Here is a 12,802-nt window from a genome sequence, read left to right on the forward strand (position 1 = left end):
ACTATATTGATAAATAAGAACCTTTATTATTCTGCTTCTACTTTCCAACTCAATTCATGGGGAAAAACAAAACAAAACAACCCCTCCCCCCAAAAAACCACCTGAATATCCTTAGCTATTAAAAAAAAGTCAATGCCTTCAAAATAAAGATCCCTGGATCATCTCTAAGAAAAAAAAAACAATCAACTTATTCAAGAGACTACTGTCATTTCATATTACAGATGACTGTAATTTCAGTTAATTTATAAATAACTTTAAAATCTTATGAATGAAATGCACCAAATTTCACCTGTGTAAAAGCAATCATGTTTTAATTACAGACTAAAAATTACTAATACAACGAACTTGCACTTGAATTAGAAAAATTAAGCTTCTAAATATAATTGCTGGAGAATGTCTTAATGGGGGGAGTGTCAATGAATTTTTTTCTCTACATACAACATGATCATTAACAGACTAGTAAATCTTAACTGGAATGATAAGGCAAAAATAGTAAAAAGTTACACATTACCTTCTGTAAGGATAGCTATTGAACAAGAAAAAACAAAAGATGTGGCCACTCTACTGCACACCCAGGAACACTGGGGAATCTGCTCTTAGAATGACCTAGTCATTGTCTTCTTCTTCATCATCACCAGAATCTCCTTCCTCTTCTGCCCCCATTGAGACCTTCTTCCTCTTCCTCCTCCCCTTTTTCCACATAATCATCATCTTCATCCTGAATTTCTCCTTTCATCAAGTAAGAAAGGCCCACTTCTTCTTCTCCCTCTCCCAATTCTGACCCTGTTTCATCTCTATCTTCCTCCTCCTCCTCTTCCTCATATCCTTTAGGTGGACCAGCTTCATCTTCCTCTTCATCTCCATCATCTTCATCTTCATCTTCCTCCTCCTCCTCCCCCTCTTCCTCTTCCTCATATCCTTCAGGTGGACCAGCTTCGTCTTCCTCTTCATCTCCATCATCTTTATTTCCATCCTCCTCCTCCTCCTCATCATAGAGTCAGGTGCTTCATTATCCTCCTGATCAAATCTATCTAAGCATGTGATTTGTTGCAGCAATTCAAAAATAATTTCTCTGTCATCTTCCAAATTTGTGATCTCACAGTTAAACATGTTAAGACTTTTCAAATTTTTAAAATTTTGCAGCGCTTCTACTGTCCTGAGATCTTTGATTTTGTTTCCACTCAGATTGAGGTAGGTAAGATTTGGATATTTTTCTGCCAGGACTTCCAAGCCTCCAGAAATTATATTGTCACTAAGTTCCAACTTTCCAAATTTGTTTAAGCTGGGAAGTTGGGCCAATGAATTTAATTCCACATTAGCCATACTCAGATACTCTATTTCTTGAAAAGTGTCGTTTAGGCCTTCAGTTTCCCCATTGACACACAAGAACTAACTCTGTTACCTCCTCTGGTGCTCAGTTCCTTAACTCCATGTTAATCCTCTTCTTCACCTCCATGTCCTCCTCCTGCTCTTTTGCTCCTACTCTCCTCCTTTCCTCTTTCCTGCTTTTCCCATTACCTCTCAATCCTGAAATTTTAAAAGATTTGTAAATGACACTGCAATTGAACTCAACCCTGAAAGAGATGTAGAATGGATTGAAATCCATTAGAAGACAGGGAAAAGGCCTACTAGGCAGGGGATTGGCAGCTTCAAAGGAAGGAAAGAGATACAGAGCAAAGTTTGCATATCTGTGAGGCTTTCCAGGCAGCCAAGACAGGGAGTGTCCAGGTAGCTGGTGAAGGACAATCTGGGAGAAGCATCCAGAAAAGCAGTGAGTGAGTGCCCCAAGGACCTTTATCTTACAGGTCATGGGAAATCTTTGACACCAACATCTCCATCATCCTCCAAAGACCAACACAAGTGTGTGGAAAACAGCATGCATAGCCAACCTGTTATGAAAATGTGTGTGCTCATATGTGCTCATGTTCATGTGTGCTGTGTGTTCATATGTGTGCTCATATGTGGTTGTGTGTGCCTGTGCACTCATGTGCATGTGCACAGAAAGATGTCAGGAGGGTGTCAGCAGTTCCATTAGGGAGACATGTTTACTGGTTTCTTATTTTTCTTACAATGTCCTAGTTCATTCAGGCCACTGGACAACACACCATAGCCCAAGTGGCTTATAAACAACAGACATTTCCCATGGTTCTGTAGGGTAGAGTCCAAGTTCAAAGTGTTGGCAGATTTAGTGTCTGGTGAGGCCACTTCCTGGTTCAAAGAAGGACAGAACTCTGTGTCCTCACATGATGGAAGTGACAAGTGAGTTCTCCTGAATCCATTCATATGCAGGCTGAATGAACCTTGAGAAGCCAAAGCACATGTCACCAGGTGAGGAGGTAGCCAGCCATCATGGGCATCACCGAAGGCCCTTCCAGATGGCCTCCATAGCATTTCCCTTTGTTCTGGTCTTGACAGTATCTAAAGAAGGGAAAGAGCCAGTGCATTGGTGCATACTTGTAATCCCAGCAACTCAGGAAACTTAGGCAGGAGGATCAAGGCCAGCCTTAACGATTTAGCAAGATGTTATGTCAAAATAAAAAGGTCTGGGGATATAGCTTGGTGGTAGAGTGTCCCTGGGCTCAATCCCTAGTACCATAAGCTGGGGAGGGGGCGGGGTTGGAGAAGAAGAAAAAAGAAAAGAAGAGGAACAGGAAGAAGAGGGGCAACTATCAAACCCATGTAGCCCCCAACCTGGGCCAAGTTCTCATTTGCATATGGTTTTATTTTCTGTAATATGTGGTTAATAAAAAATACCTTCCTCACAGTTTTTTTTCTTTTTTTTTTAATCTCCCAACCCCACTTTAGCTGACCACATAATAAATGTTCAATAAAATTTATATCCATAGTAACTTAGGTTAATTGAATAACCACCTCTCCTTCCTCCATGGGCGTTAAAGGCAGGACAGAGCTCCTCAGAGCAGGCAATCTTGAACACAAATCAGCATTAGCTGTCCTATTGCCCAGGCCAGTGGCCAGGGAGACACAGAAACCAGCCAGAGTGACCCAGGCAGCCAAGATAAACAGAAAATCTACTGTGAGACCTTGGATGATGGGGATGTTGGGCAAATGAGTCTTCTTTTCCCTCTTGTAAGAAGACATGTCCAGTTTTTTCACTTCCCCTTTCAAATTAGATACAAACGCTGAACCCTATGGCTTCTAGGTTGGTGAGAAATTCTATCTTGCCATTCTGGTGGCTCCCTCAATCCTCCTGGGCTACATTAAGGTCCTGGGAATGTTTCCAAACCTTGATGATAACAAACATACTGAAAAGGGCACCAAAAAAAAATCATAAATTTTCATGAAGTGGTCACACCCATGTAACCACCTCCCAGTTCCAGAAGGAACATCAGGAACATCAACAACTGCCCAGGACCACCCCACAGCCCTTCTGTCCACCCCTCCCAGTCCCCACAAATGACCATCTCTTGGCTGCCATTTCCCTCCCAAGGGCTGGCTAAGCAGCCTTCCTGCTGTGACTTGGTCAGTGTTCTCACATCCCTCTGCCTGGACCACCCATCCTGCCATACCCAGGAACTGAACCCTCTTGAATGGGAGATCGGAATAGTACAACTCAGCCCAGCCCCCAGCCCAGAGGTGAGGCTTGGACCATACAGCTGGGCTTCCTCAGGGTCCCTTGGGTGCCCTTCCTGGGGTGCAGGACACTAGGGACAGGAGCCCTGCCACAGGCTTCAGGTGAACTGCACCACTGTTTCCCAGCAGAGCAAATACTGGATTCCCCAGGGAGGGAGCTTGTGAGTTCTCACACTTGAACATTCCCTGAGGCCAGGGATGGGATCCTGTGGGAACCTGAACAGTCCTACAATTTCACTCAAGTCCTATAATTTTCATCTATTTTAGTGACCAGTTGCTCAGAACGTAGAAATGCAAACGATGTTTTCCAGAGTTGCCATTTTACTCCTGTGAGTTATGGGCCATGATTATAGACTCCACGGTCCCTGGGGGTGGCTAAAGGGACTGACGGCACATCTTAGGCTTATTTATATTGATATTTATTTGTTTGCAGTGCTGAATCAAATAGTGGGCCTCTCTCATGCACATGAGAGCTTTACCAATGAGCTAGATTCCCCAGTCCTGAGCTTCTTTTTAAATATTAAGACATTAATAAAAATTCTATGCTTTTCCATTCATTTTAATTTTTTCTTTCACCAAAAGTAAAAAATACTCATCCAGGCATGGTGGCGCATGCCTAAAATCCCAATGGTTTAAGAGGCTAAGGCAGAAGGATCATGAGTTCAAAGCCAGCCTTAGCAAATTAGCAAAGCCCTAAGGGACTCAGTGAGCCCTTGTCTCAAAAAATAAAAGTGAGGAGATTTAAGATGGCAGAGAAGAGGGAGGCAGTATTCTGCATTGCTCCCTGACCTAGGATGCAAAGTAGTGAGAATACTGCTTCTCTGTGAGATATATTCCTGTCCCCACCAGAATAGGAAGCACTGAGCTCCTCCAGGACTCTAGGCCGCAGCATCAGAATAGGTCTCCCAACTACTCACCCACACAGGACTACTGGGTACCCAAGTGAGATCCTAGGCAGCTGCAGTAACACCTGCAAAGGATGTTCGGCCACCCACTGAGCAGAAATCACTGATGCTGCTCCCATAGAAGACACCCAGCAGCTTCCCACGAGTAGGAACTCCGGCCACCACCCCCGTGTGGACCCCCATCTACCAACATGGAGCACCCCAGTAGGCGCCATCTTGGGACTCTGCAGCAGTGGACATAGCCCCCTACCTGCCTGCACCTGGAAACTTCACACAGGCTCTGAAGTCAGCCCATACTGCAAGCCATAGAGCTGGTAGCTAAACTCAACATCCAACACCATCACCAGGATTCCCCCACCAGACCGGACACCCTACCGCTGAAAGCAGGAGCATCCATCTTGGGTCACTTTCATCACCATCTTCCAGGTACCCAGTTTCTAACTCCCCCTTCTCCCCAGCAGCTGCTAACCTGGCACAGTGGCACCCTGGTTTCCTTCACCATCCTGAGGGCACAGATACCAGCTAACAACAGATGACCCCACCTATTGGATGAGAAGGGAAGCAGGAAAGACACTGATTTCCAACCAAAACAAGCCCTGTGTCTTCAAGATTTTTTTACTTTTTTTCTTTTCCCTCTCCCTCTCCTCTCTGCTTCCCTCATATCCCCAATATATGGAAAATCAAGTATTTTGCATGAATTGTGATTTTGAGGCCTGGGATGTCTGAATAGTGTATTACAGTTGTATTGTACATTATTTTTCTTCTTTTTTATGTCTTAATTTTTTTCTTTTATCCCACCAACTTGTACTATTTTAACATTTTTAAAAATTTTTCTTGATATATATGTGTTTGTTTTATGTACTCTATTGTCTTCCCACTTGTCTAACCAAATTTACTTCCTCTCCTTTCTCCTGCTACTAATCTTCCTCTTTAGATTTCTCTTTCACACTTCCTAAGATATAAGAACTCTATATCTTCACCTCCTACCTCCTCAGCATATCATCCTACTCCTCACCCCCAGTTCTTTGTTTACTATTAGAAACTGTAAACCCTTTTACAAACCTACTGGGTATATTGTATATAATAATTGAATTCAGCATTTCTGTACATTGTGATAAAAATGTAAATGTCTTAATAGCAAACATTTGTTTTTAGGGTGTATATTGTTTATATTGGGATCTGATAACATTGACCTTCACCTCAAAAGAGAGGGATTGGATTCCTACAGGGGCAATGTAAGCCTGTAGGGTAAAAATAGTAATGCCTAGGATCCACGGTGCTAGAAGGGAAGACACACAAACAATATGAAAAGACAAGGGAAGAAAGTGCCCCAAATAAATCAAGATACATTATTAGAATCCATGGCCAGCACAGCAGAAGATCCTTAACAGAAATCCTTAAAATGAAAGAAACAATAAACCAAATCAAAAGTTCAATTGAAAGCACCACCAACAGATTAGACCACTTGAAAGATAGGACCTCAAAAAATGGAGACAAAATATATAACCCTGAAAAGAATGTAGACCACACAGTGAAAATGGTAAGAAACCATGAGCCGAAAATTCAAGAAATATGGCATAGTATAGAAAGACAAATGTTTTTACTTCTAAGGCATATACATTGACAAAATCTGCAAGAAATAACTCTTCAATGTACAACTTCAAAGTATAAATGTGAACATTCTCATACAATTGAGCTTCAAGTCAGGATTTTTTATAATGTTCTTATAAAAAATTAAAGAAATACTCTTATTCTTAAGTTCTAAACAGCTGGTGCTGGTTCAAGGATGTGATTTCACTGATCCTTAGGATGCAAGTGTGTCTTGAGGCTGTTGTGGTGATCGTCACATCGGCCTATATACATGATGAAATCACAGAGAACCACATACACAGGGATGTAAATCTCTAAGTTCTTATGTAATGTGAAAGCAATTGGGATAACTCTTTCATCCTCATAGGAAGATGGCTAAATAAGCCAGAGGACAGATACATGCTTTAACTTAATTATAATAATAGCTAAAAATGCTTGTTATTTAAAAAAAGATTTTTCAATTTTATGTTAGTTCAAAAGTAGGACATGTCCCATAGGATTCATACTTCAGATTTTGAATTTTCATTTGTCCTGGGCTAGCAATATGCAGCACAACACCCTCTTGATGGGGCAGCAGCAGTGAGTGGCAGCTCCCCATGAGCCACAGGATCATGGGGGGAAGCAAGTAGCACACTGCAGACCACTATGCTTCTAGGCACGTGGTGTGGTATGTGCATTTTCAATTTGAGATGTTTTCAATTTATGGTGGGGTTAAGTAGAGGAGCATCTATGATGTCAACCAGGCAGAGCTCGGGAGACTGTTGAACATTTCTCATATGAATTGCTATGGGAACTTCCTTTACAATGTACAGAAGAATGGCAATTTAAATAAGTTAGCTAAGAAGAGAGGAGACACTGTGGGAAGCAGTGTCACCTGTTAATTTTTCAGAAAAACAAGTTTTAACCATTAACACATAATCAAAACTTCCAGTCTCCTAAATACATTAGAAATATACAGTAATCACAGCAAAATTGACAATCAAATTTCGCTCTAATTGAAGCCAGAGCTCTTCACATATTTGAACTCGACTTGTTTTCACATTTTCTTGCTATACAAATGTTTCTCTTTCTAAGGCATAGCTACATTGACAAAATCTGCAAGAAAAAGCTCTTCAATGTACAACTTCAAAGTATAAATATGAACATCCTCATACAATTAAGTTTCAAGTCAAGATTTTTTATAATGGGCTTATAAAAAATTAAAGAAATACTCTTATTCTTAAGTTCTAAACAGCTGTTAGGATGCAAGTTTGTCTGGTGTCTGTGGTGGTGGTGGTCACATCCACTTATATGCATGATGAAATCACAGAGAACCACATACGCAGAGTTTCAGGGGACTGGAGACCTCAAAACTTTTGTTGAACTTTTGTTCTCAGCCTTTTGATACAAATTCTTCTAAAGATGATTAATATTTGCTTCAGGTCCAAATATTATCTGCACTATTTAAAGAAGCCACAACTCTTCTTTTCTATTCGTAAATTGCTTGAGGTTTAAAAGATAAACCACATGTCCCTATCCTAAATGAGCTTGAAAATCAAATTTCCATTCCTCCATTTTTTTTTCACTTACTGTTTTATTTCAGCCCGTTCTTGTAGGAGCTCTTTGAACTGACCTCCAACCTCATGACCAGTGCCAGAGGTTCGTAAAACTTCCAAAAAAGTCTTGAGATTTCTGACTTAGTGCATCTATTTCAATGTCTTTTTCTCTAATGATACGAGATAAATTCTCCAGCGTTTCTCTAAACATATCTTGATCACTATTTTCAAATTTGGTGGACAATTTTTTATTTTCTTCTTGAAGTTGGATGAGGGCTGCTTCTCTGGCAGCAACTATATCCTTCATTTTCTGATGTTCTGCTTGCAGTTGGGTATTTTCTTTTGTCTTCTCATTCAAAACAGCTAATATTTGTTCTCTTTCTATAGAGAAGGTCTGCAGTTGCTGCTGAAGGGAAATGACATCCTAGGTGTAGGAACCTGAATAAATTTTACCCTGAAGAGCTTGTATCTCCACGTCTTTCTGCTGGATAACTTGAGTGAGTTTACCAACTGTCTTTGGACAGCTGATCAATCTATTTGGTTTAAGACATATTCTTCTTTTCATTTAGAATTTGAATCTCAAGTTCTTGTTCTTGGATTCCTTTCACTCCTTTTTCAGTTTCATAGTTATACAAGTTGTGTTTTTCACTTCCATTTTCTATAGGAAGGCTTTTAACTTTTGTTTCTGGAAAAATACCAGAATTGTCTGTTTGAGTGTTGTGTGTTTCTTTCTGAAACTGGGCTTTTATTTGCTTGGTGGTTTTCTGCAAATTCTTAATTTCCTCATCACTGTTCAATTTTTTGTCACTTTTTCTCAGAGCTGCTCTTGTTCTCTCTTCAAGGCATCTCTGTCATTTTCTGCATAAGATAATTCTTTATTTATGTTTTTTATTTGGTCCTCAAGTTCTTCCATCTTTCTTGTAGACTCTACTTTTTCAGTTTTTAAAACCTAAATAGTTTTTTGGTATCTCACCGAGTTTAGAATCATCAGTTACTCTAACTTCTGAGTCACCTTGTTGTAACTGGTTTTCAAGTTTTTCAATTCGTTCTGCATAGTCATTTAATTCCTTTCGATATCGGCGACTTACCTCTGCCAGTTTCTGTTGATGTGGATTCTGCAAAACTGACATTTCATCTTGATGATCAAAAAAGGGTAATTCCTCTCATTCTGTTTTCACTTCAGCTACAAATATACCACTGACTTAAGTGTATTATTGATGCCATTTGATTGTGTCTCCCCAAAACTCACATGTTGAAAACTTAATCCCCAAATTCACATGTTGATGGCATTTGGAGGTGGGGACGCAGGGAGGTAATAAAGGTTAGATTAGGTTATAGGGGTGGAGCCTTCATTCATGACATTAGTGGTTTTACAAAAAGAGGAAAAGAGGACTCTCCCTGGCAAACTTACTCTGTCTTACTCTGTGATACCCTCCATCATGTTATGATGCACCAAAGATTCTCACTAGATGTCATGCTCTTGGACTCCACATCAAGATGCCATGGTCTTGGACGTCCCATCACGTAGAAACATGAGCTAGACACACTGTTCTTTATAATTACCCAGTATGTGGCATTTCCTTGAAACAACAGAACAAAAAATAAGACAGGTACTAAACCTTTTGGTTTCATTTGTATCATCTTGAAAAGATGGAAAATAAACAAGCTCTTTCAAAGTTTTTTGAATATGAGAAATGGCACATGTAAAGTATTTAGTCCAAAACGTGATACATAGCAGGTATTTAGCAATGGAAGAATGACAAATCCTCAGACATCAAAAAAATCACAGCTTCAAATATGGGGGCATTTCAGCTTTATCACCCTCCACATCTTTATTTTCAAGAGTTTCAAATTGGAGGAATGACACAAAGGTTGGTTTGGTGTCTTGCATGTATCAATGTATTTCCAATCATGCATATCTCTCGCTTGTTTACAGGAGGAAGGTGGCCAGCATAGATAGCTTTGTGGCATGCCTCACCACCAAAGCCTTTCTTGAAAAAGAGTCCTTTAGTGCCATATGAAGGCAACCTGGGGGATCATTTTCAGTAACTTATTTCACTTAATTCTGGGTTTGTTGGATCAATGGCAGGCTTTAGTTAAACCCAAACCTCTGCCTCCATCTCATTCAAAATCTTTCTTATTGCAAGGGGAATGCCAATTCCTACATTCAACCTTCACTAACCCCTCTTCCTGGAGACCTGAATGTCACTAACAGCAAGAAATCTGGCTCTCGAGGTTCTTTGGTTCATTCCAACTCAGAATAAGTTGTAAGACATTGGAAGGCACTGCCACCCAACTCTGAGGTCACTCAGCTAATGCCTGAAATCCAGCATTTATGATGGGATTCTTCTTTTTCCTCGAGTTCCCAGGGAACTCCCAGGCCATCTGCAATGGCCAAGATGAGGATTAAGGAAAATGTCACATCTGTATAGCTAGACAGCTGAAAGACTAGCTGCCAACACTGATCCTACTTTTTTTGTGCACATAAGTAAAAAGAAACCACAAACTACATAGCAGGGTTTTTTTTTTTTTTTGTGAACAATGACTTTTGTAGAAATAGAATATAGCTTCTCTGGTTTAGGAGGCAAATATAAAGCAAAGAAGAATGGTGGAGAGTTAGTTTCATAGTTTATTCCTTAAAGTCTAAATTCACACCTGTTTAGCATAGTGCTCTGCCATGCAGCTGATCATATTTTTAGTGTGTGGAAAGAAAAGTGCTATTTTGATTTTAGAAATGTACAGGTAAGAGATGATTCCAATATATCCAGAAGATGACCAAAGCTTTATACACACTCTGCATGCTATGCCAGGGAGTTTTAGATTTTCTACTTCATGAAATACTTCCTTGTGTCAGAGGAGGGAATCCACATCTTTCTTACTCAAAACCACAATCTCTTTCCCACATGAGTCAGCCAGTAGGATAATCGTCTCTAACTTTAAAGACGAAAGTAAAACAAAGAGATGATATCAATTAGGATTAAGTTTGGCTGCGTATAAGAGACCCAAATAGAGTGGTCTAACCAAACAAAGCACTTTTGTCCATAAGAAAAAAATCCAGTCCGAAAGTTTTATCAAGCTCATACGTAGGTTCTTTTCTTGGCTTGGGCCATGTTGTCCTGGGATTTCCAATTTTTAAATTTATATTACATTTTAGCAAAAAAATCACAAAGAAATATTAATTTTTGAGCTTCTCATATATCAACCACTGGCTGACTCTGAATAGTGACCTTTTCTTTAGCCCATGCACATCCCTATAGGAACTCTTTATCTTTCTTCTGTTACTTCAGGACTGAGACTGAAGTTCTGTGGCCATTCACCTCTCAACACACTCTCATCATTTATATTTTTATCAGCCAGAATCCTGCTGACCTGTGAGTTTGCATTCTCTGGCTTATAAATCAACTTCTGTATTAGTTTCCTAAGGCTGCAGCAACAATGTACCACAAAACTGAGTAATTTGGAACAACAGAAATATATTATCTTATTGTTCTAAAAACTAGAAATGTTAAAGCAAGGTGTTGACAGTACTGCCACCTTTGACATCAATAGGAGAAGAGTCTTTCTGTGCCTCTTCCAGCTTCTGGTAGCTTCAGACCTTCCTTGGCTTAAAGGTTGCTATCATTCCACCCATCCCCCACCTGTGTCTTTACATCATCTTCCCTCTGTGAATGTCTCTGTGTCCAAATTTCCCCTTTTGAAATAGGATACCTGCCATATTGGATCACAGTCCACCTTAATGATCTTATTTTAACTTAATTATCTACAAGATCATGTTTTCAAAAGGGGTCATATTTGCATATACTGAAGATTAAACTTCAACATCTTTTGGGGGAATACAATTCAAACTATAACTTCCATACCTCCTCTGGGCTTAACTTTTTCTAACCATTTTCCCTATTGTGTATTTTCTTAATTTTAATTAATATCTACATTCTATCCCTATTCATTCTCCATTAAAACTTGAAATCCAATGAAAATGTTCTCTCTCTCTTCATCTGATAACTCAAAACCAAGTTACCTCTACCTAAGATACAGCTCATTTAAATTTTTTTCCAACAGAATCATTTGGGTGAGAATAGGATCTTAACATAGGGCAACATATTTGTTTAATGTCATGATAGTGCTGTCTGGAACCCTGTGCTGAGAAGGATTTGAGAATCCTATTGTTCTTGGTGATTGGAAGTTCTGAGATTGGTGATGTCTAATTTGGTGGCAGGGGCAGAGAGGATTGTGGTGGCATGCAGGCTGCACAGTGTTCATCCTTGACTTGCTCTACGTTAAGTAACCACTGGGGATTAGCTGTGTTAGGGGTAGGGTGATGCCTATCTTTATAAGTGAGGAAGAGACTCTTGATGACATCTGACCACAATACAGTGTGAATAGTTTTAGGAGCTTCTAAGAAGTAAATTGGTTTTGGGTGACAATGATATGATCATATTTGTATAAAATCTGAAATAATTGATAAAAAGAAACACCTAGAATTAATAAACAATTGCAGCAAGGTAACAAGATACAAGGTCAGTATATAGAAGTTCATCAATTTCCTACATGTAACAATAAACAAGTAGAGTTGGAAATTAAAATACAATACCATTTAAAATTCTTAGAGACTAAACAATGCATTTCTAAATACCACAAGTTACAAGAAAGAAGAAGTTCAAAGGTGAAAAGATATTTTAAACTAAATGAAAATGAAAACTCAATTTACTAAATTTGTGGGATGCTGTAAAGCAGTGTTTAAATAGAAATTTATAACATTGGATGTGTGCATTAGAAAAGAAGAAAGATCTAACCTTCCTTCCTAAAAGACTAGAAAAATAAGACCAAACTAAACCTCCCCCCCAAAAGAAAACATAAAAACTAGAACAGAAATCACAGAAATTGAAGACAGAAAATACATTGAAAAAAATCAACAAAACCAAAAACTGGCTCTTTGAAATGATCCACAAAATTGATATGGTTGTAGTCATACTAACTAAGAAAAAATAGAGAGGATAGATATTTCCAAAGTCAGAAATAAAGGAGGAGGCATCAATAAAAATATCATGGACAATAAAAAGATAAAAAGAAATACTATGAACAAATCTTTACCCACAAACTTGAAACTTTTTATGAAATGGACCAATTCCTTTAAAGATACAATTTGTGAAAACTCCTACAAAAGGAAATAGTCAATCAAAT

The 12,802-nt window shown here is 39.2% G+C and overlaps 1 pseudogene; it reads right to left on the reverse strand.

The window, feature by feature from the left end:
- Nucleotides 1–606: 606 nt before the first annotated feature.
- On the reverse strand, nucleotides 607–1,456 carry LOC143405990 (acidic leucine-rich nuclear phosphoprotein 32 family member E-like; annotated as a pseudogene).
- Between the last annotated feature and the right edge of the window lie 11,346 nt (nucleotides 1,457–12,802).

Source organism: Callospermophilus lateralis, chromosome 1 (genome assembly GCF_048772815.1).
Source record: "Callospermophilus lateralis isolate mCalLat2 chromosome 1, mCalLat2.hap1, whole genome shotgun sequence".
Lineage (NCBI taxonomy): Eukaryota > Metazoa > Chordata > Mammalia > Rodentia > Sciuridae > Callospermophilus > Callospermophilus lateralis.